The 19,173-nt window shown below is 39.8% G+C and overlaps 1 long non-coding RNA gene across 1 annotated transcript; it reads left to right on the top strand.

Moving 5' to 3' along the window:
* The first annotated feature begins 4,862 nt into the window (after positions 1 to 4,862).
* LOC125777200 (uncharacterized) lies at positions 4,863 to 6,469 on the top strand. Its single transcript, XR_007422153.1, has 3 exons — positions 4,863 to 5,639; positions 5,701 to 5,877; positions 5,938 to 6,469. It is a non-coding gene; the product is annotated as an uncharacterized LOC125777200 (long non-coding RNA).
* Positions 6,470 to 19,173: the final 12,704 nt, after the last annotated feature.

Raw genomic sequence — 19,173 nt, 5'->3', positions numbered from 1 at the left:
GGCAGCCACGAACAACTCCAATCTCCACCTTCCAATTCATGCCGACTAGAAAGGCCTTTCTGCGTCCTTTCCTGAACCCAAACTGCCTATCCGACCACATACCCCGCGTTAGCTCTTGAAACCGCTCCACCTTGACTCTTTCCAACACTTTTCCAAGTATTGGAAGGAGACTGATGCCCAGATAAGATCGATGATCGCTCTTGATCCTGTCAGGGGACTTCAGGAGAGGAACAATCCTAGCACTTTTCCACTCGCGTGACCTCCCAGACGCACTTATTGGTGATATCCTCCAGGTTTTCCGGAATGAAGTTCCACAAGCTTTTACACATCTCCCCGTTCAAACCACAAAACCTGGGGACCGTTTAGACCTAACCAGGCCAAAGGCGTACCCCAACTCCACATCCTCTAATGGAGGGACAGGCACCTCTTATGCTTGAGGTACCTGCACCTTCGACCTGGCAAAGAACGCACCTAACAGAACCCCCGCACACTCTCTTCACGACGATAACAGAGTGTCACCGACGCGTAGAGAGATGACATCCTCCCTCCTCTAGAACACTCATACCTACCAAAAACCCTATCAAGGACTCTCACAGGGCGAGGGAGGGGATCGAGGGGTAACCATTATTTTAATCAAATTATGATCACTCAATCCCCACCCTCCCTTAACCCCCCATCTAACGTTGAAATCCCTTCAAACGTATTTCATTCGCTCGGCTCATTCAAAAAAAAGCAACACCACAACCACCCTCAACTATGCAACCCCCCAACTGGCACATCACGGCATAAGAGCCCTGACAGTTAAGCTGGATGATCCCACCCATCAGTGTCTGGCAATGAGCTGAATTGACGCAACCGGCAGCTCTATGGCCTTCTTGACTGCACCTCCGACAGACATCTGCTCTAGCTCTACAATCAGCCACCGTGTGATCAAATCCCATGAAACAGAAGCAGCCAGCGACAGGCTATCCGGTCGCACCCTGAAAGAGAACCACTTTATGTAGCACCTAGTTGCCTGCAATAGGGCGGACATCAACTTAACCGTACCATCAAGGACGACATTGGTGCTACCATCAGCGGTCTCCCTCCAGGGACGACTGACCATTCTTACGTCCGACCTCTGTGACGCCGGGCTGAAATCCTGGAGGTTCTGCCGGAGTAGTTCCTCCACGAATTCATGGCGGATCTTCGTATAGACCCCCTAGACCACCAACCGATGACCCAACTTCCTGTTGACAGTCACGTCCAACCCCACCTCCTCGAATTTCTTATTATTCGCCACTCTCTTTCTCTCTAAAATAGAGGAAGTGCGAATAACCGCCCCACCTTTCTTAATTGGTCTGACTGCGTGGACCCTCACACCAAGTGAGGGAACCACCTCCTTGACCATTTTATTTATTACCTCCAAAGAGGAAGTTGCAGACCCCTTACTCCTGACAACGACCGACCAATTCTCCACAGGCTTCGGCGTCACCGGTCTAATTGCTTCCAGCAGAGGTGCTGGACGCGAAGGCAACGGTGCCGACGGAACCGGCATTGACCTGCTAGGAGCAGAGGAGAAGTGTCTCCCACAACTTCCTTTAAGGGCGTCCACTTGACCGCGAAGATGGGCATTCTCAGTTATGACCGTCATCAGAAGCGCCTCATATTTTGATGCAAGCTCGCCGTCCCTGCAACAAATTCTTGGCCTCACAAACCAGGTCGTTTAGCTCCCCCGTTATTCTCTTGGCAGCCGCAAAATGACTGACTGCGAGTATTCTCGCTTTTTTTCAGCATCCTTAGCACGCCCGACACCCGTTTCTTTGCCAACCGTCCTTGACGGTTGGACAACCGTTATCTCAGTGGTGGCCACACTGGCCCTTCCACCACAACTTCCGCTCCCTCCCTCGTTTCCGCACACATTCCACGGCGACCCCGTACGCGCAACCGCTTTCCCAGAGGTGGTCACATTGGCACTCCCGCCACAACTCTCGCTTCCTCCCTCACTTCCTCTTAACGCGGCGACCCCAAACGCGCCTTTCTCCGCACATCGTAGAAGTGGCGGATTCTCCGCTTCCAGCGAGGGCTTTAGTCCTCCTTTTCCGTCCAGGAGGCATCTCGCTTCCCGACTATCCTTCCAGTCGAGCTGATCCGCTGGCGTACCACTAGCGCAGAAGGCTCTTGGACAAGAAGATTCTGGAGCAACTGCTCTCCAGGTGCGTGCATCTGAACGCGCTGAAAAGTGGGAGTCACGTGCAGGCCCGCTCAGTAATAGCGACCACCCAAGTGATCGATTATAGCGTGCTCGCAGTGGCACAGCCCACAACCCCCACCAGTGGTCGGATTAAGGCCACTCAATTGGCCGCCGGCCAGACAATGTCCCCGTTACGGTCCGGAGTCTACCGATGTGGCGCTGAGACGAATCGCACCTGGGCTAAATGGTTCGCTGATACGACCGTTGGTCCTCGCAGTAGTTGCAATCTCCAACGCTGGACAGTTGCTTGCACCCTTTGGGCAATCCTGTCCAGAACTACTGTCAGGTAGTCCTGTCAGCAAGAATGCCAACAACACGGTGCTGGACTTGAACCGTGCGAAACTTCCGCCAATAACAACAACAACTCGCGGTAAATAACCCTCGCACCCAACGATCGTACAAACAAACTCACCGACCGCTACGTACACGCGCCAGGCAATAACGGTGCCAGCTAAAACGCGTAAACAAATTACCGTACAAAAGACAATCGCAAAAAATCGCAGAAAACGCACTTCTAAATAATCACAGCGATGCGCACGCACATCTATCCGCGTCGACAGTAAACTAAAGAATGATTGAGGCTGTACAGTGTACACCAATTTCACAAGCAATATGCAAGAAACATTACCTCTAGAACGAATATTTCATTGACTTTAGCTATAAAATCGTCACTGAGATTCGCCAATTATATATTTAAAAAAATTTTTGCAACAAGAATACACAATTAAAAGTAAATATTAAACTCGAAAATAGAGCATACTTAACTTCTTTAGTGCCAGATTTGAATTTATATAAAACAACAACTGAGATCATTTTTCAAAGCATTACATTTCATACTGTCTCTCAAAGTGACGATATAAATATTTATGAAGTAATACATTTTTTAATCAAAGATAATACTGTAAAAATCCTTGTTAAAAATTTCATTATATAAGTTTTTCACAAAATTATCAATCGTATTTAATTGGTTATTCCAGCAATATGTATAGCATAATACAATTTAAACAGTTAGACGGGCCATCAACACATTTTTTTGATTTCAATAATGGACTTAAAGTTTTAAGGCCGTTAAAATACTGGCACTGAGTGTATTGACAGTTGCCAAAAAACATTAGGTTAATTTTTAGTAAATTCTGTTAATAATATTTATCTTTAAAAATGTGATTTATATGGTACCAATTTGAAAAAGAGCTATACTTTTTAAAAAATTATTAAACATTATCTAAACAAAAAAAAAAAACAACCAATGCTACTATTTTGTTTATCACTATATAACAAAATTAATTTTTTGTAACTATATACATATGAAGTATATAAAACAAATAAAATAAAAACGACTTTCAATTTACTTATAGTATGAAATCCATTGAAACTTTAAAGAAATGTCAATAAGGGTATCTTCATAATAATATACGTTGTCCCTTTGGAAATATCAAAAGGAATCTGCTATAATTTTTTAAAGACATCTGTTTGGAAATATTCAAAAGATTTTTTCTACAAATATATGAAGAATATCTTACTGAAAGAATCTATAGTTTCTAGATTGTTCTATATTAAGAGGTACTTTTCGCTCTGTGAAGTTACGCATATAAGATATAATCCTAGTTATGGATGGACTTGTTAATATTTTTGTACCAAGACACCCACATAACAAATTTCTTTACGATATCTCAGCTTTTCTCAAGTTATAGCTTGCAGTTACGCGGATTTCAACTCTTCACGTCATCTCGCTTAGTTTTAGGTAATATTTACAACCGTTAGGTGAACAGAACTATTATACTCTAAGTAAATTTTAAAAAAATTTATGAGAAAAAAGGTAACCGATACGCTGGGCATTGGTAACCAATGATTAACCAATCACATTAGTCTTAGCAAGTGACGATGTGCAAGTTTTCTGTAACCAATAAATAACCAAAAACATAGGTAACCATCACAATAACCAAACAAACTATTTTGGGTAACGAATGGCTCCAAACAAAAAGCCAACCAAAAGGACACTCTTAACCAAAGAGTAAAAGATAGCTTTCCACAATAGTTCACAAATTAGAGCAATATATTATATGTAACATTTGCGCAACAGCAATAAGAGAGAGCGAGTATGAAGTGTAGTCAAAGCGAAGAAAAAGTAAGTTTTTTCCCCGATACTAAAACAGAAGTAACCTATTGGATAACGATTGCATTAATTACTTGGTATCAATAACAAGTTAGCTTATCAAAATATTATAGTGCGTCAAAATATTAACATGTATGTCACATATTTCAATATTATCCGATACGGCGACATGTCATCAAGTATCTCTATCTAATGTGATTGAAGCTACGGAAGTCACACAAAACGGACATTCACTTTATATGGTGAACACGAACAGACACAAACAAAAAAGACAACAAATCTTCATTAAGTCTAGAACTCAGGAAGAGATCAACCCTCTTACAAAGGCAGTCAAATTCAGAAAAGTGGAAAAATATATTAATTGTATTTTTTTGAAACACTACCGTAACTAACTGCGAAGGTAGAGTAGCTGAAAATGGAACCTGCGGGCAAGGTCTTTAGTAGCGTAGCCCATTTTGTCATTATATCCAGTTGTTTAGCTCTCGTCTATGACATATGTAAACGATGGAATACATAGTCGTGATCACGGTAGAGGAGGAGTAAAGAAAGTATCAGCTGATGTTATGTAAACAAAGGCACAGCTGAGAGGTGCCACTGTAGAAACGCCAAGTGTAGTCCGGGGTTGAGTTTCTATTTGAATCCAAGATGGCCGACTTTTAACCGGAAAATGGTTGCATTGTGTTATTTTCTTATAATTTATGTAAAAGTTGTCCCAAAAATATTGGTTATATGTAAAAGTTTAATATATTTTCAAAAGAAAATCGTTTTATTTTAATATATATTCTTAAAGATGAGAACAATATGAGCAAATACATGAAAAATTAAGTTTTTTATTTATGCCTCTTTTTAACTGTGGTAAGTCAATAAATGTTCACCACAGAAAAATGTTACGAACAAATAAGCAACCATGCCGAATAGTGGGGTCTAGATTATGCTCATTCACAGCCATATTTACATTTTTGCCATCGTAACGAAGGTTTTTGCAAAGACAATTTGTTTTAGTTTATTTCATGGTTAAATCCTTTGCGATGGTTTATTTAGTTATTTTAATCTATAAAAAGCGTTTACAATTTTCATGGGACGATAAACATCAGATCGGCTGCGATTTTATTCCAATAAAAGTACGAAATAACCAAACATGGCCACGTTAATATTGCTGCGTAATGGGTCTGGTGCTGTTACAATTTTATGATTTAAGAGATAGTCAAATGTAGTTATCAAATTAGTTGGCCGTGAATTCGAGACAAAATTTTAAATTCAATGGCGTTCTCGTGTAAGAGATCGCATTGCTAGGTAAGCTAAAATTAAACTTTATATCAAAAGATTTACCATGTATTTTTTAAATTCTTTATAGAATCAGCAAAGGAGCTGGTGTAGAACGCTAGTCCCAAACCAATGAGCTTTGTGCTTGAGGGTGGAAGCAACTTTTTGAAGAGCAAATACTACGGTGAGCACATTCGGATGTTGCATAACCTATTGTAAATTGCGCTTAGAATCCCGGTACTGCTGGTCAGGTTTATCAGGCTGTTGGGTAGGTTTTGAGCAAAATTGAATTTACATACTTTCTAATAGCTAAACACCCACCTTGCAGGCCAAAGCGTTACCAGTTGAGCGAATTAATTGACTGGTTTCATCGTGTTATGCGCAAAGATGAAAAATGGTGGGGATACCGTCATTGAGACATGTGTTGTGATCCTACCTTCTTATTGAAAGCCAAGTTCACGAATGTATTACCGATGTCGTTCCCTCCAACATACCGTGGTTGAAGAATTTTGGTGTACAATCAATGGAAGAGCAAGTACCATGAGAATTATGACCATATCGTGCTGCGCAATATTATGATGCCGAATTGGGGAGTGGGGGGAACCAGCTCCACCAAAACCGATAGAACATCGGGATGAACTACGCAAATAATAAACAACACTCATCAAATGAAAGTTGGCAGCGTTGGTGACTAAGCAGCGATTTGAAAAAGAAACATTTGCATCTACGCGAATTACAATTCGTCTTTACATCTAGTGAATTATGGTCGATTATGAATGGTGTGGAAGTTGATATTTAAACTTTAAAAAACAAATAAATGTAATTTGGCTAATAATGAGCCGCTATTAAAAGTTAAGGAATTTGAGTTGTATTTTTAATTGGGCCAAACAAGTTATTATCGATTTGAATAACTTCAAAAGGAATATATTTCGAACAATCATTTATTTTTTTAAATACTATGGCGGTATCGCTACTGAGCATGGCAAAATAGTGTTGCGTGAGCTAATTTAAACTACTTTTTACTACTATATAGATATTGCAAATTCAAAAAATAATTTCTTTAAGAATCCTTTTTATTTAAAAACTTAGCTTAGAACTAAAAAATAGTGTGGTAAATCTGTTGGGATAATCAAACACTCCATTTGGGAATGAGTAGGATTCCTGATCGCCGGCGTATAGCTAAATTCTGACATTTAAAACGTGTACGTAGTTTGTGATTACAAAAATTTATAATTAGAATATAGAAAACATGGCTATTATAATTATCTCTTGATTTATCTTACAATAAAAAATGTGTTTTACTGTTCAGACGAATTGTTATGGTACGTAATATCAAATTTTTCACAATGGTTATCTCTTATGGTCCACTCATTATCAAATATAATTTCCATTTTGTCCATGAATAAGTTAACTAAAACGCTTAAAAATATATAGCATATTTATCTATATCATGAAGGTATAATTAATTTTTGTTATAACAGCTAAAATCTTTACTCTATAACAAAAATTGAAAATAGTATTTATAAATGTACAAATATAGTACTATAAATTTATAATTTAATATTATAGCATTTTCGCTTTCTGCAACCCGTTTTAACCTCTCGCCACCCTTATTCACCAGAGGTGGCCACGATGTTGTTGTTGTAAAAGTACACTTGAGGGGTAGCTTAAGTACTGTGAATGGCTCTTTTTCTATGGTGAATGGGACTTTCCCTACTCCTCTATACCATGGTCGTGATAAACTACGCACTGGTTAAGGCTAGCGTAGATGATGCTCTTGAAGTATCTCCTTAATTACAATTGGATCAATCGTCTTACTATCATCTACTGTTTGTATTGTCATCCTACCCCTCCTGATATTCCAAACTTTTGCACGAATTGAAGTTTTGCTTTTCTTGAATCCACTTCACTAACCTTTTCGGATAAAATGTTTGATACTGCTCTTCTCCCCAGAGCAATATCGATATGCTTGATAATATCGTCCACGTTTGTTGAACACATAAGCGGCCATATAAAACATTATTGCTTCAATAAAATCTATAATCTATATAAATTTCAAATTTTGAACAAACGAATTCGTGTCTATTTGCTTTGTAAAACTGTCACATATAAATCAGCTGTTCCGAACTTAACTTCTAAATCAAATGAAATCGGTCGAATTGTCATTTCGGATCTGAACTGAAATCGCTCAATTTCCAAAACATGCTTGATAAATGCAGTTTCATTTCCCGAACAACATTTGTATATAAGCTTTTGTATGAGTTCGTTCACATCAAGTCGAAGCAAAGAAATGTTGGCCAACTCCCATCTTTTTACGCTTTATCAAGCCTCATTCGCCTTATTTAGAAACTCAGAAATCAAAAGTAAGTCTCACGTTAAATAACTTAATAAGTCAGAGACATTAAATTTTACCACTGCGTTGGTATAAGAGTGCTTAATGAGAAAATTTGACACTTTTTGGTGAAAGACCAGACGAACCGATTATCGACAAAATTAAGTACTCTTATAACGGTATGTCTATAAGTCAAAAATGGGACTAATACTTCCCTTAGCCCCCATATACTTAATATATAGATTTTCAAACTTCGAGGTGACTTTGTATCGCATATATCAGCCAATATGTGAGTTATGCCAATGAAAATAAGAGAACGTGTTTTATTCGTCATGTATCTTTGTGCCTAAAATAATTGAATTTACGCGTGAACTTGGCCTAGCCTCTATATAACTAATATCAGGATTTTCGAGCATTCAACTGACTTTATTCTATAAGATTGGTTTTACACCTTTAAGTATTTAGAGTAGACTATAAAATGTTCAGTTGCACCGGAACTTAGCCCTTCCTTACTTGTTTAAATTTGACTGTGACTACGTTATAGAAAACTTAATATTGTATTTGTTATCATCATGTAGGGAATGCTCATTTCCACTTGAGAGATTTGTGTAACTATCACGAACTGAATTACATCTCAAGTCACAAAAATTGTCTCTAATTTATGCCGGAATTTTGTCTGTCAGTATTATCTCAAGTCTAGTTCGAGATATCAAGTGCCGCCAGGTCGTTCCCCACCTGATCTCCTATAGATAACCTTCAAAGCTGGAGTGTTCTCTTTCATCTCGATAAGATGAGCTAGCCAGCGCAGCCGCTGTCTCTTGATTAGCTGAACTATGTCAATGTCGCCGTATGTCTCGTACGGCCCATCGCTCAATCGACTGTGGTATTCGCCGCAAAAGGACTATAAATCCTCCGAAAAACCATTCTCTCGAACGCACTCCTACGGCCGACGCACTAAGGGGTATTTGATGCAAAAAACCGGTCATAATTATTTAGGGACCTATATTATCTTTAAATATAATAAAAAACAATATTGAATCAATATATAGCATTTATTAATAAAAATACATGATTAGAATAGAAAAAAAAATTAATCGGTTTCAGGATAATCTACTTCGCTGATTACATCAGAATCCTCTTCTTCGACAGTATTCTCGTCTGACCTATTGAGATTAGGAGTTGCTGCAGTTAAAATTGATTTTGCTTCCTCGGAAAATGGCACGAGTTTTTTCTTATTCTTTGGACGATAGCAGCTGATAAGTGGATCGGATGTTAAAAGCAGTCTGTTCAAAACATCTCTGTTACACTCGATCCTCGAAAACTTTCGTGCAAAATCTACCCGATATTTTCTGATATGTTTATTTCGGGCCTCAGCAGCCTCCTCAGATAATTGTCCAATTGGAAGAATTGCCTCTTGCAGCACCTGCGCTCCGTGTATCAGGATTTTGTGGACAGTTGGCGACATTGGATACCAACCGTACATTTCCACATACAATTTTGCCGTGTCTTGGGCATAATCATCGAATTTTTGAGGATCAATCTCATGACCACTTGATATTATTTCAAGAATAACTTTAAATCTTTTGATTACTTCGATGTTGATGGCGGTGATGCGAGAAGAGTATTCTGCATTTTCAAAAAATCTCCTAGATGTATTCCGGTCATTACTGTTTCCAAAACCAGGTTTAGGAACATCAACCAGTAGACCCATTTCATCTTTAAAACATTTTTGTATTGTCTCTTTTGTTTCCTTAATAATCTTTTTGTCTTCTGCTGTACGGGTTTGCCAATTCTTTATAGGTTCTTTTAAATGCAACAACAACTCAAAAAACCGTATTCGGGCGTGGAGTACTGAGAGGCCAAACTTTAAAGCCTCTTGATTTATGACACCTTTTTTTAATTTATTAAAATCTTTTGAAGTCTGACCGCATACATAACATCGCATAGTAGAGGTTGTATCCGTTGCAGCGTTACAAACATTCCCGTCTACCATTGTCAGTAATATTTTATGAATGATGTGCGCTGATGTTTCACTGTCTCTTGTATCTTCCAGATCTCTGGCTTGATTTTCGATGTATTCTATTTCTTGTTTTGTTACATCTTTTGTTTCGTGAGTAAATTGAGCTCTAATAGGCCTGCAGAATCTCACCGAAGAAGAGTTTTGCCAAATGGTTTTTGTTGTTTCACCATTGAAGGTAACAACCAACCTCACTGGAAAAATCGAGCTCACAAATATACTTGAATCGTCACCAGAAAGATTTTCAAATTTTTGCTTAAATGGAGTTTGGTGTGATCCATCGCACCCCCATTTTGATATCAAAAGAAGGCTCTGCTTCTCGGCGTCAGTTAATGTATCTATGACTTCTTTTAAATATTGGACGAGGCGCAAAGCCGTATGATCCAACAAAGCTTGAAGTTCTACATTAAAGCTAGTCTCTGTAACCGTTATTTTATCTTCCTCCGGGTAAGCACTTTTTTTTTGCCTTTTGCAGCAAAGAGTAGCAAGGATAGATAGTTTTACGTCCGCCTTGTAATAAATTCCACTGACTTCTTGTGAAATTACCTTCAACAAATAAGGATAATGCTTCTTCAATAGTATATTTTTACGTCGTCTTTTTTAGATGAAATTATTTTTCTGATCTTCTTGGCTCTCGTAGGTGTTGAAGCTATTTCCTTAATCATCTTTGAAGTGTGTATGTTTCCGGAAGTGCCCTGACTTACATATACAGCGAAAGTCAACTCCTCGACAGGTACGTGAGCCCGTAAATCTACAGTTCTGCGCCGCTTACTACTTTCGCTTAGTTCACGAAACTCTTTGACTGGACGACCGGCTTGTGCGACCACGAAGGAAGTTCTAATGATGTTCTTAGCTATTCTACGTTATTTTTTACGAACTTCTCATCAGTGTTACGAGCTGCTGACCATTTTTGTTTAAAATCTGTCTTGAAATGCCTCAAAGAACGAGACTAAACATTTCTATCCTCTGTTGGGCATGACGTCAACTGAGCAATTCTATCTTCCAGAAAGGTGAATTTTTTGTCCATTTTTTATTTCTTTGTACTTCTTTAAAATACCGTATAATTCCATTCGGGTGATAGTTTTCACCATTGCTGCAGAATCTGTGAAAAAAAACAAAACCTTATATCATCCTATTTTGTATAGAATTACACCGTGCACTTTAAAAAAATACGTATAAAAATGGGGTGGGTTGGGGGACAATTTTACTTCTGTTTCGGATAGAAGAAAGTCCAAATTACATTTCCGTACCAGAATTCTGGCGCGACAAATCCCGACAAATAATCAAAAACAATAATGTTATACTTTTTTTGTAAAAATACTACATTCTTGCAAAGGCAACTAAAAACATCAGTTTAAATGCTTAAATTTAAGAATAAATTGACTCTTATACGTCTTAATCGTAAGTACATACCTTTTACTTCCATATTCTATAAAGAATTTCTAAGTAAATCTCCACACGCAGCCGTATCATCCAAGGGAAATTATGTAAATAATCGAGAACGCCGAGAACAGAGCCACGCGTTACACTCAATGATTTGGTTCCGACTGGATCCGTGGAGAGCGAGGTAAAAAGCGAGTGGGGGAGGGGTGCGCAGGTTGGAGCGGTTATTGTAAATAGTAAAACATGCGGCGTAAATACCATTTGGCGAAGTTTAGTAAAACCACTTATGACCAGTTTTTTGCATCAAATACCCCTTAGTGCAACGGCCGATGGGGAGTGTAAAGTTTTGTCTTTGTTCGTCGAGAGAAGGCTTTACTTTTCAATTGCCTACTTGGTCCAAAGTAGCATCTGTTGGCATGAAGGACTCTGAGCTAGATTTCAAGGTTGATATTGTTGTTGGTGTTGATGGTGGTTTTAAGAGAGGCGAAAGTCTCGTGTGAGCCAGGTCGCGAATGCGATAACTGCTTGCTCGTTGGCAGGATATATTTTCTTTTGTCCTCTTCATACACTTCGCTTCCTTATCCGGTTTGCAGCAACAGGACGGCGCGGTTATTGATGCCATCATTGGAAATCAATCTCAGCAGCGAACATCAGCAGATGTACACTCTCTATTTCGTATTATTTTCTCCAGCAATATATAGAAGAAGTTACAGAATAGGGATTAACCTTGCTTGAAACTTCGTTTCGTACATTTGGATAGTATTAAAATATTTGAATTATACGTGTTAAATACAATAAATGCTATTAAATATTTAAAGTATGCATTTTATGTGAAACGATTTGTTATGAAAATATGTATGTAAAATTAAAAGTCAACACTATATTGGCGCATGTTGTCATCCTCACATTTGGTCGGAATGGAAGGAGAAAATGAGTACATTAAATCATTTCAATTTCATAATTTTCTTACTATAATTTTTTTCATTATTTTATTACAGGTGTAATGTATATTACCTCGTACAACAAATGAGCAGTTAGAATGCTATCTCAGTTTCGCGTAGGCTCATCCAGAAATTAAGCTTCATAAAATTGACCCGACACCTCCTAATGATTTGAGGAGCTATAGTTGGAGTTGGCAGAGCAGTTAAACACCTTCAAAAGTCCAGCTACGACCTCCAGAAAATGGGAAGAGATATTTTTAGTTAGTTGCTACTTTTCTACTTTTGTGTTTGTTTCTATAGAATCTCAGTCAATGGAGGAATGTTTTTGTTGTTGTTTTAACGGTTATCAATCCCGTTAGGATGGAAAGGGGCATCCAAGTTGTCGTCGACGTCATCTAGCGGCAGGATCAGGAAATGTGCTGTTTCGACGGAGTGTTAGATGAGTAGGGTTGGCAGGGCATGCAAAGAGGTGGCCAGTGTCGTGCGGAGACACATTGCATTCAGGACATATATTGGATATGTCGGGGTCTATTCTGGATAAGTAGGAGTTTAGCCTGCTACAATATCCACAACAAAGTTGCGCTAGGGTTTGCAATGGGTGATGATTTGACCCCAAGAACGTCATTCACTGCAAAGGAGTTGGTGAAGGTTTTGATAGCTCCACTCCGAATGGGGGTCAGTACCTGTCGGAAGTTAGTTGCGTCCGAAGTCCGATCGGCGTACTGTACGATGTCGTCGACGTAGTTATGGAAAGACCTCTTGATGCTCCTAGGAGGCGGTTCCACTCCAAGCAGGTGGCTGCAAGGGTGATTTCTACGAAAACATCCTAGCAGGAACTGCTTAGAGAGGAGTTCATTATGCTCCTTAACTGGGAGCATACGCATCTGAATATGTAGGTGTTCGATGGGAGACATCAAGGGGCATACTGTCGTTGTCCGGAGTTCCAGCAGGTCTGGAGTTTACTAATCTGCGTACCACTGCATCCAGGCGACCATATAGGAGCGGCGTAATTGAGAACCGGCCGATCGGGATGGGACAATATGTTGCCTGTTTGAGCTCCTGGGGACCGTGGAGATCTTCTGTTGGCCACTCGGAGTGAGTGGCGGCGTGGCGCGCGAACTATGTGTTGATTGCATAGTCGTAGAGGCTAGTGTCGCAGTATTGCGTTGGCAACTGGGGCCACATAACTCGTGGTCCACTCCCTATGAGGCCTGAGCGGGTCTTAAGATGACTCCATCACTCCATGTGTTACACCTGACCGAGGTGGAGTTTGGATGGAGCCTTTTTGCGCAAACGCAGCAGAAAAATTCCTCCGGGCCCGGTTTGGACTCAGTGCCAGCACGAGTCAGGAGGATACGGGGCAACCCTACTGCAAGGCATTGCTCCAATGACGAAAAACAAAGATTAACTTACCAATCCAAACGGGGTTAGATCGCCAAAAAAACAGCCATTGACCCAATAAAATTCGGGTAAATTCCGGTGCGTTCAACCGGACGGAGGAATCAAGTTTTTTCGCGCGAGTTAATATATCTATCAACCAAAGTACAATTAATACAAAGTACAAACTATACTGATAAGCGAATAACAAACAGAAATCACCGCATGCCAAAGTCCTCATCAATACACACGGCACCAAAACACTTCAGCAAATCACAGATCGATAACACATTACAAGAAATGCTATATAAAGAAACACAACACATTATTAGATATACGTTCTTTGTTCATTGTACATTGTCATAACTATAAGTACATATTTAATAAATAAAGAAACAGTTCTTCATTGGACTTAAAATAGATATTCATTGACTAAAGAAAATAACTCGCGCAAGGAAAGCTTAGGCTCCTAGGCTAGTGACAGTTTGGCGATTTCAGCTTGGGCATCGATTTCCCTCTGACAGAACAGCGGGCTTTAGATACATACATTCGGGACGAGTGTGATGGAAGGAATCGCTGGTGTTCCAACCATTGGAACAGAAGTAATAAATTTAACACTATATGTCCAATTAAAAATGTGTAAAAATAATTATTTTTTCAATTTAGGATAAGGTTGTAATCAATAACATTGTAGTGAATGTGGAGGTGTCTCGTAACACTCCATCAACATCGTGCAGTCGAAAAAATGCGTCAGACAAGATGTTTTCAAAAATGATAGCAGTGATTACCAATAGTCAGTAAGAGGTGAATAATTTTCGAGAGGAATCTCTCCAATGCATGAATAAATTTGTGGAGCCATTGAATAACGTGACAGCAGCAATATTCTCCCTTTTGCAATCTATTCAACAAAATATGAATAAAAATTAAAAAATATGTGTTTGGGTTTTATGTATTTTAAGTGTGAATTTTTACAATGAATTTATAAACTTTTTTCGTTTCGAGTAATACTGCATTGAATTCAATCCTCACATCGTCAAGCTTCCTCAATTATATTATCGTCATTCAAAGCATACATTGCATACATATAAACGGCACCTATAACACTTTTTATACAAAATTTGCAAAAATACCTAACATGCCTGAATTTTCTTTTGAACTTCAATAAAATTTGTTTAAATTTGTTTAAAAGTTGTATTCGTCCGTTAATTTCGGAAAGCTTACTTCCTACTGTTTCCTTTCGAATTCAAGCTTAGAAATGTAGCTTAAATTGCGAGATATGGTGGCTTGGCTCATAACCGAAAAATACTCATTTCCGACTCAATTTTGATATGAGCCATTGCAAAAGAAATATATAGAACATAAATGAAATAAAATGTAAATAAATGTTAATTCAACGCTAATCTTCTACAAAAACGGGTCTTCCCCATCTCGCAAATGCACCAAATCGAACAGGGATAAAGAGCCAACTCTCCTGTCACTGGAAATGAGAGAACCGCCACCTACCAAACTTTGACAGTTGACTGGATCTGGTAGGTTTTGACGTTTTGTAATTTGAATGACTGAACGACCAGATCGAAATTATACCAAAAATATATGTACATATGTGAACGGAGGGATTTGTTCCCGCCGTTCAAGATCGCTATATTTCAGAAACGTTTTACATTGTGATGCATAGTAACATTAATTTTCAATAACCATTTTTTTTTCCGTATTTATTTACTTATTGAATCTGCTTTTTATTTTAAGAGCCTAACAATAAGTAATAAAATTTTAAATCTATTTAAAAACTAGACAAACTCAAGCAAGTAACTGAGCTGTTTTGGTGATACGTTGCTCTGTACTACGCAGGCATATCTCTTCTTTTGATGCGTTTTTGATCGCAGGAATGTACCAAAGCATTAGCTAAAGATGATCTCGGAGTATAAATATACATGTAACATGCTTACACTTTTGTTGATTCACATTTATACGCCAGTTGGCTAGACATTCTTCGACAGAAATTAAGTGCTCCGCTAATATTTTTGATGCTAAGATGTGGCATTTTCTTACGGCTCACTAAAGCAGTGTCATCCGCAAAAGTTGAAGTTAATATATTATATTATTAACTGCAAACACAGTGCCCTGTGGTACACCAGCCCTTATCTTATTCATCAGATATGAAATCTCCCACTTTTACTATAAATTTTCTATTTTTTAAATAAGATTCCAATTTTTATACAATTCTAAAGGTAGAATATTTTTAATCTTATATAAAAGGCCCATGCCACACTTTATCAAACGCCTGAGCCACGTCTAGAAATATAGCTGAACAGTACTTTCTGTGCCCAAATGCTTTTCTTATTACGCTAGTAATTCTATTTACTTGCTCTATGTTTTTCACGGAACCCGAATTTGTGCGACGGTATTATATTATTTTCGTGGGAAGGAGTCGTCTTTGATAGTAGCACTTTTTTTAAATATTTTGGAAAGACAGGGTAGAAGATTGATTGGCCTCAATAAAGACGGCTGTGTTAAGTCTTTCCCAGGATTATCTACCAAGATAATCTGTGACTTTTTCCATGAATTCGGATAGTATCCGAAATTAAGAATTGCATTAAAAAGCAAAGAGAGCACCTCTAAAGCAGTATTTGGTAACTCAATTAGCATTTTTGAAGTAATATTGACTTTTTTGGGTTAAATTCTTTAAAGAATCTAATAGTTTCAGAAAGTGAAGTCTTAAAAGACTCGAGTGACTCGTTAACTCTGTTGGGTAAGCTGGACAGCTCAAGGTTGTTCTTTGGACAATTAGGTTGAAATACCTTTTCTAGGTGATTTGCAAAACAATTAGCCTTTTCCTCGTCACTTCGAGCCCAATTTCCAGCCAAGTCTCGTATAGGCATGTTGCAGTCAGTTGGTGGCTTCATGGACTTTTGGGCTTCCCAGAAGGGAATTTTGCTTGTTTGAATTTGGACACAACTTTTTTATATATATTTTAGTGCTGAATTCTTCCTCACGTTTAAGCGCTTTTTTAAATTTACGTACAGCTGATTTTAATTGAAGCTGAGTGAAATGATAGCGATTTATCTGCCATTCTCGTCTTGCATGCCTTTTTTCATTTACAAGCCTTTCTATTTCACTATTCGTGATTTTTCTGAAACCAACCGGCTTATAGCTTTTGCTTGGTGTTGCTAAGATAGCTGTATTAGATATTATATCATTGAGTTCTCTTATGCTTTCGCCAATATCTCTTCCTGAATTTATTTTGTACTTAACATTAACTCACGTATTCGTTTTATGAGATATTAGACCCACTTTTGGTTCAGCGAATATGGGTTGTTTTCATATCTTTATTAGTACAAGAGTATATAAAATATTACAAACACTACCGGCACTCACCTTTATGACTCGTAGAGTTGGACTCGAAAAAGAGAAAAAGTACGTAGGTTGATTGGCGGCCGCGATATTGTAGTGTGTATGCGTACGGATAAATAACAAAAAAGACGCCGTCCGCCAGTCCCTTTTGTTAGTTGTGTGCTGGTGTCCTCGTGTGTGGTGTGAAAGTATGGTGTAGATGATGATGTGGTGGGCATCATGCCGATGTGTTGAGAATGAGGTGTGTAGTGTGGGAGGAAAATATGATGCTCATGATGCCAATGTGTTGAGTATGGTGTGTGTAGTGTGGGGTGAAGATGTGTTGTGTATGTGTGGGGTGTAGCTGTATTATATTAATAGGGGGGGCTCAGTAGCTCATTTAGCCATCCAGGCCCCCCTAAACTACTGTTTAGCCTGGAAGATGCTGCAGCTGTTGCAGCGTTGCCACAACGCTGCTCAGCCCCGTAGATCGACGAGGTGGTGATCCAGGCTGCCGACGCCGCAACGAGGTTCCGCCTCGCTGAGGTGCGCCACGAGCTGCAGGTTGGAATCGGGATATGCGGCCGCGATGGAAGGGTGGCCGATTCACTTCGCGAGCCGCGCTGCGATGTAGCATATTTGACACAGCCCTCGTGACTCACACTCCGGAGTCACATGTGTATGTGACAGGCAATTGTGGCAATGCCCGTGTACCTGGGCAACTTGTTGCCGTTGCATGGGTCGCATACCTCTAAATATCCCACAATGATGCAGGCGATGTGGGCGCCGACAGATGGGGCACCTTAGGGCTTCCGAAATCCGTGATGGGTGTGGTGGTGGTCGAGTGCCACCACGAGGTGCGGATGGAAGGACCGCTGCAGGCGCGGTTGCCGGTACAGTTGCCGGCATTGTTGCAACCACAGTTCGGGGCGATGGTGTGGGCCCGGTGCGTGGCGCATTGGTAGCCCGAGCGGTTGGCGTGGTTGTCACTGGCGTATCTACCTCCATAATTATCTGTATAGAGAAGATTCTTGATTATTAATCTATCATACACTGAGCTATGGGCCATCGTGCCGCGATATGTGGCATGAATGGGTCGTCGTATTGAACGACCCTTTTTAGTAGTTTTCTTTGTTAGTTGCTTGCGGAGTATTCATTTTAACGGTTGGTATTAGCGCGTTTCTCGCTTTTTTTTAACATTTTATTTAATTAGTTATTGTATAGCGGGAACATCGGCTTGTTGTTTGCGGTTTTATTATACGGATTGGTCATTACGCGCGTTTTCGCTATTATCTGCGGTTGGTAGGAAGCACAGTTTAACGAGCGGTCTGGTCAGCGTTCCGTTTTGAGTACGGAGATCAACTACTTGTATATGACCGTCGGAGCCGTGATGTAGCTTCTCTATGCGGCCAAGCCGCCATTCAGTAGGGGGTAGACAATCATCATGAATGAGGACGCAGTCTCCAAATTTAGGCGCTTGTTCAAGAGTCTTCCAACGGTATCTTTTGTGGAGATCCTTTATGTACTCGTCCTTCCAGCGGCAGCTGAAATCATGGTGGAGAATTTTAATTCGTTCCCATCGATTTAATAGGGATAGCGACTCCACGCCTGGCTCAGGAATGGCTTGGGGGTATAAATTGCCAGTTGATACCTTGAGGGGCGTACTTTTGTACGATGTCGGCCGACACGTGCTTGTAGCCACGCTTGATGGGTAGCCACGTCGAGCGACGAAGCGAGCAAATGCCGCGAGAAAAGCCTCCGTCGTCAGATTACTACATAGCTCAAGATGTACTGCCTTTGTCGTGAAATATACAAAGACAGCCACATAGCCTTTCAAGAGAGTGGAAGACCTTAACATAGACGCCTTTACCTGAAAGGCCCAGCAAAATCATTACCTGTTGTGGTAAAAGGCAGAGCGATATTGCAGCGTTCAGGTGGAAGTGCTGCCATAATCTGCGTTCGCATCTTCTGTTTGCGCATAGTGCAAATCTTGCACGTGAAGATGCACTTCTGGATTTGCGGCTTAAGACGGGGGATATAATACTCCTGGCGTACCATATGTTGCATGAGGCGATGTTCGGCGGGTGGCATTAAGATGTGGATGTAATTGAGGAACAATGTGGCAAATGGTGACCTCTCTGGAATTATTATGGGATGGCGTTCGTTATATGTTAGGCTCGAATT

Source organism: Bactrocera dorsalis, chromosome 3 (assembly GCF_023373825.1).
Source record: "Bactrocera dorsalis isolate Fly_Bdor chromosome 3, ASM2337382v1, whole genome shotgun sequence".
In the NCBI taxonomy this organism is placed as follows: domain Eukaryota; kingdom Metazoa; phylum Arthropoda; class Insecta; order Diptera; family Tephritidae; genus Bactrocera; species Bactrocera dorsalis.
The sequence above is the reverse complement of the archived record's forward strand: the minus strand, read 5'-3'. Positions and strand labels throughout refer to the sequence as shown.